The sequence below is a fragment of the Schistocerca americana genome, chromosome 1 (genome assembly GCF_021461395.2).
Source record: "Schistocerca americana isolate TAMUIC-IGC-003095 chromosome 1, iqSchAmer2.1, whole genome shotgun sequence".
Classification (NCBI taxonomy): Eukaryota; Metazoa; Arthropoda; class Insecta; order Orthoptera; family Acrididae; genus Schistocerca; species Schistocerca americana.
Genome location: NC_060119.1, coordinates 91,669,644 through 91,675,703, shown reverse-complemented (window position 1 = coordinate 91,675,703; position 6,060 = coordinate 91,669,644).

Below are 6,060 nucleotides of genomic sequence, written 5' to 3'. Positions count from 1 at the left end.
GCGCTTTCTTTGTGCCCGCGCTGTCCCGCGCTGCTCCGCGCTCTCTTTGTGCCCGCGCTGTCCGCGCTGTTCCACGCTGCTCCGCGCTGTCTCTGTGCCCGCGCTGTCCCGCGCTGCTGCGATGCGCCGGCCGCCGCTCTGCTGGACTGTGCCAACCCCGTCGCTCTCCTCGGTTGCCGCTGCTACGGCTGCTGCCGCTTCTGCTGCTGTTCGGCCCGGACCCTCGGACTCGAACGCTGGCTGCTTAGGCACCTCTGTGCCTCATCGCTCCGCGTCACACTGCCGCTGTCCTGCGTCGCCCTGCACCCGCGAGGACTACCTTTCTGGACTCTGACGTACTGGTGCTACTAATGCTGAAAGTTGCGAGTCGCCACAACTTCCTGCCAATTGCCACAGTCGCTGTAGCAAAATCTAATGTCTCCTGGAGGTAGGAGCCTATGCGCCTTTGTGATAACCCCACACCTAGCACCAAAAAGTTTTTATTTATGTCGCGTCCCAAGCGTGGGTATTGCGAGGGATTGAGCGACACGGTTCGTGGATGGGATTTTAGCCGGTTGACCTTAGTGAGAGGGAGACTTTTTGATCTGGCTAAGATGTAGAAATCCCTGGTTTTCACAAGGCTATGAAGGTGGTAGAAATTAAAGTCTTGATAACTTTAACAAATTGCAGTTTATTCTAACTGAATACAGCTCACCCTAACTGCGCGGTGATTGCATTCACAGGAAGGCCAAGTCTAACACAGAGACGGTGACTGACTCCACCGTTCCAACTGCCTACTAGAAGTTCTGCAACGTTTCTTAACACCCTATGTTAGAGTCTCGCGGCTACGCCCTGACGCGCTCCAGCGACTATCTCCGGCTGCCTGCCTACAGCCCGTTCCCCAGCCCAAGTCGGCTGCTGCTATCTAACTCTTCGCCCTCACCAGACAGGACCCGACACGACAAGACCTCAGAGCGGCGTGCTCTCGGGTTTTGTTAGCGTTTCCCCTTCGACCCCGCCAGCGCTTGGCCTGACGTAGCGTCGAAGGCAACGTGTCCTTATTTGGTATCGTTAAAACATTGTTGTTGCTATTGTTCTTCAGAGGCTGAGTGGAGGGGCAGAGGCGCCTCTCCCTATATGGTCACGCACTGCGTCCTGAGCCCTTCATTGGCTCCTCATGACGTAGTGCGGTCCCCACCAAGGGCCCTCTTTCTTTCTCTCTCCACTCCCAGACCTCTCTCTCTAGCCAGGAATGCTTACTGTTGATACTTTTTAATTGATTGCTTATCATGAGTCCCTGTCCGCCCCTCGTGGTCTCGCGGTAGCGTTCTCGCTTCCCGAGCACAGGGTCCCGGGTTCGATTCCTGGCGGGGTCAGGAATTTTTCCTGTCTCGAGATGACTGGGTGTTGTTGTGTCGTCTTCATCATCATCATTCATTCCCATTATGGTCGGAGGAAGGCAACGGCAAACCACCTCCATTAGGACCTTGCCTAGTAAGGCGGTGTGGGTCTCCCGCATCGTTCCCCTACGCTCTGTAAAGAAGCATAGGACTTCATTTCCATTTCCATCATGAGTCCCTACACAGACCTTCATTTGTATCTGCTGGCTGTTTGCTTTCTTATCAAGCGCCGCTGCCCAGCAGTTTGACTGCCGCTTCGGCTGACCCCTCGGCCACGCCTGGCGTCCAGCGCTACAACTTTAACTTCTTCCTACGTACTATTCTCAAGGTACTGCAATTAGACTTGGCTTGTTCCTGTGGTTACAACAAGTTAACACAATTCACCCTACATGCACAGAATGAAATGTCTGACCAATGACCAATATCTCCATATTTCATTTGTCAAGACACTTCCAATGCTTCCTTCCCACATTTACAATCATTCGAACATTGATTAATATATTACCTCAGGAACATTAGTGCAACACAGTTGTTGCTTTTTCCTTCACAATAAGTACTAACAGATAACAGAATGAAACATAAGAGTATGGTTGTATAACACTAAATGTTCACCATATTGGGTGTCAATACACAATAATTGAATCATAAGTGACTGGTACACCATGACAAAAATATGGTTAACCATTACACATTGGTAAGTGTTCACCACTTTAGGTGTGAATACACAATAAATAATCATAGGTGAGCGGTACATCATTACAAAAATATGGTTAGGCATTATACATTGGTAAGTGTTCACCACTTGGGGTGTCAATACGCAATAATTCAATCATAAGTAAGTGGTACATTATGACAGAAATATGGTTTTAAATCATCCATCTCAAAACAAAATTAGCAAAAGTGTATCATCAATTATATGAAAGATTATCTATACATGTGACATTTTATGGAACTTAGTATATTTAATTGTGCAGAAATGCTGGCTTGTTTCCCAGATCCTCCTATACATCAGGCTTTAGTCAACAATGACAAGAGCTGACATGGTAAATGAGGAGGGGCTCAGCAATAGAGACATATGCATGTGGACAGAGGGAAGGATAGCTTGGTACTCTGATGAGAATTAAGATATGAAATAGAAGATTTGGAATGTTGGAGTTGAAGGAGAAAAGATGACAGACCCCAAATACAGGAAATCCCCCTTCGCAGGACCCCCACTGTTCCAGTACTTCACTGTGGCACTGGAGTGAGAAGTGTGTTTGGCATTCCCTGCAGAACGGACTTACCAAAGCTTCACCTTCGCAGTCCCTGAAAATAAACCCCAACACACACTACTGACTGATCGACAAAGGGTAAACAATTAGCATTCTGCAAGACACTGTGTTGGTTAATTCAAGTAACAAATGCTAGATACAACCAGCTGCCGGCCGAAGTGGCCGTGCGGTTAAAGGCGCTGCAGTCTGGAACCGCAAGACCGCTACGGTCGCAGGTTCGAATCCTGCCTCGGGCATGGATGTTTGTGATGTCCTTAGGTTAGTTAGGTTTAACTAGTTCTAAGTTCTAGGGGACTAATGACCTCAGCAGTTGAGTCCCATAGTGCTCAGAGCCATTTGAACCATTTGAACAACCAGCTGACTTACAAGCAGTTCCTCTAATATCTGGTTTAGATCAAACATAATTAATTACATATACATGAAAATATACGAGGGCCGTTCAGAAAGTAACCTCCGGTTGATTTAAAAAAATACACCAAGTTAAATAAAAATATTTTAATATATACATCTTACAACTACATCTTTGCACTATTTTTCTACATAGTCTCCATAGTGATTGAGGCACTTATCATATCTCTTCACAAGCTTTGAAATTCCTTCTGCATAAAAATCACCCGCTTGTGCCTGGAGCCAGCCTGTGACCGCATCTTTGAGCTCTTCGTCGTCATCAAACCGCTGTGACCCGAGCCATTTCTTCAAATGCATGAAGAGGTGATAATCACTTGGCGCCAGGTCTGGGCTGTAAGGTGGATGGTTGATAACGTCCCACTTGAAGGACTCAAGAAGGGCCGTTGTTCTGCGAGCAGAGTGAGGACGGGCATTATCGTGCAAAAAAACGATACCGGAAGTCAGCATACCACGGCGTTTGTTCTGTATAGCCCGTTGTAACTTTTTTATTGTTTCACAGTACATGTCTTGATTAATGGTCGTACCACGTTCCATGAATTCAACCAACAACACCCCTTTGGCATCCCAAAACACCGTTGCCATCAGTTTTCTGGCAGAAAAATCTTGTGAGGCTTTTCTTGGTTTGGTAGGCGAATTTGAATGTGCCCACATCTTTGATTGTTCTTTTGTCTCAGGGTTCACGTACTTAATCCAGGTTTCGTCACCGGTCACGATTCTGTTTAACAATGGTTCTCCTTCGTCCTCATAACGTGACAGAAAGTCTAATGCAGAGGCCATTCTTTGAGTTTTGTGGTGGTCGGTAAGAATTTTGGGCACCCATCGTGCACAGAACTTACGGTAACCCAATCTTGCTGTCACTATCTCGTACAAGAGAGTCTTAGAAATCTGTGGAAAACCAGTAGACAACTCCGACATTGAGAAACGTCGATTTTCACGAACTTTTGCATCAACTGTCTGAACGAGTTCGTCAGTCACCAATGATGGTCTACCACTCCTCTCTTCATCATGAACGTTTTCTCGTCCACTTTTAAATAAACGTACCCATTCACGGACAACTCCTTCACTCATAACTCTTGGTCCGTACACGGCACAAAGCTCACGATGAATAGCTGCTGCAGAATATCCTTTGGCTGTAAAAAACCTTATGACAGCACGCACTTCACATTTGGCAGGGTTTTCTATTGCAGCACACATTTCAAACTGCCACAAAAACTAAACTAGCGCAGGTACGACGTTCACTCGACCACGGCTTCATGCCGACTGACCTGTTGAGTGCGTGAACGCACAGATGGCGTCGCTACTCCCCCCACAACCCGCACTGTGACCAATCGGAGGTTACTTTCTGAACCGCCCTCGTATCATCTCATTCAGAGGAGAAAGTTGGTGACTGAAATTTCATTAAGAGATCCCACTATAATAAAAAATGCCTTTGTTTTAATCATTGCCATTGCAACTTGCTTATCATATCCATGACACTCTCTCCCCAATTTCACAATATACAAGATGAGTTGTCCTTCTTTTAACTTTTTTGATGTCCTCTGCGAATCCTGTCTAATAAGGATCCTGGCAGTACTCTAGTAGAGGACAAACAAGCGTATTATAGGCAGTCTCCTAAGTAGGCCTGTTGCATCTTCTAAGCATCATGCCAATAAAACTTAGCCTTTGATTTGCCTTCCTCACAGCATTACCTATGTGATCATTCCAATTTAAGTTGTTTGTAATTATAATTCCTAGGTATTTAGTCAAATCAACAGCCTTTGAATTTGTGTGATTTATCGTGTAACCGAAATCTAACGAATTTCCTTTTCTACTTATGTGAATGACCTCACACTTTTCCATTCTGAGTGAGGATTGCCACTTTTTGCACTGTAGGATATCATATCTAAATCATTTTGCTATTGGTTTTGATCTTCTGGTGTCTTTACTAGACTGTAAATGACAGCATCAACTGCAAACAATCTAAGAGGGCTGCTCAGATTGACTCCTGTCATTTATGAAGATTAGGAACAGCAGAGGGCCTATAACATTTCCTTGGGGAATGTCAGATATCACTTCTGTTTTACTCAACGACTTTCCATTGATCCATCGATTACTACTTCCTGACAGGAAACTGTGAATCTAGTTGCACAACTAAAGTTGATACTCCATTGGCAGCCATAACTAGAAGTCTCTTGTGGGTAACGATGTCAAAAGTCTTCTGGAAATTTATAAATATGGAATCAGTTTAAGACTACCTGTTGATAGCACTCATTATTTTTTGAATGAAGAGCTGGTTGTGTTTCACAGGAACAATATTTTCGTAATTTGTGCTGACAGTGTGTCAACAGGCCTTATCTTTGAGGCAATTCATAATGTTCAAACACAGTATATGTTCCAAAATCCTACTGCAAATCGACATTAGTAATATGGGTCCATAATTCAGTGGATTACTTCTATTTCCTTTCTAGAGTATTTGTGTGACCTGTGCAACGTTCCAGTCTTTTCGTATGGATCATTAGTTGAGTGAATGGTTGTATGTGCTTGTTAAATATCAGTATACACAGGAAGGAACATTATTGGTATGTTGTCAGGACTGGGAAACTTGCCTTTATTAAGTGCTTTAAGCTGATTTTAATCTGACAATTCATTCTTGGGCTTCCAGTCTTATCGTTCCCCCTTGGTTTTGTGCATTTTGTATATTACTCACCATTCCCTGCAGCTTACATTGTCAAACACTTTTTCATGGCCAATAAATCAAATGTTTCTGCCTTGACTTTTTTTCAGTCTTGTTTCCATTATCAACCACAACGTCAGGAAAACCTCCCTGGTGCATTTACCTTTCCTAAAGCCAAACTGAATGTCATTTACCAAAATTCTTAATTTTCTCTCCTACTCTTCTGTATAATACTGTTCTCAGCAATGTGGCAGCATAAGCTGTTATTCCCACTGCACTCTTAATTTTGGCACCCTTGCTTTTGATTTCACCGAAGGTTGTTTTGACTTTTCTATATGCTGAATAAGTC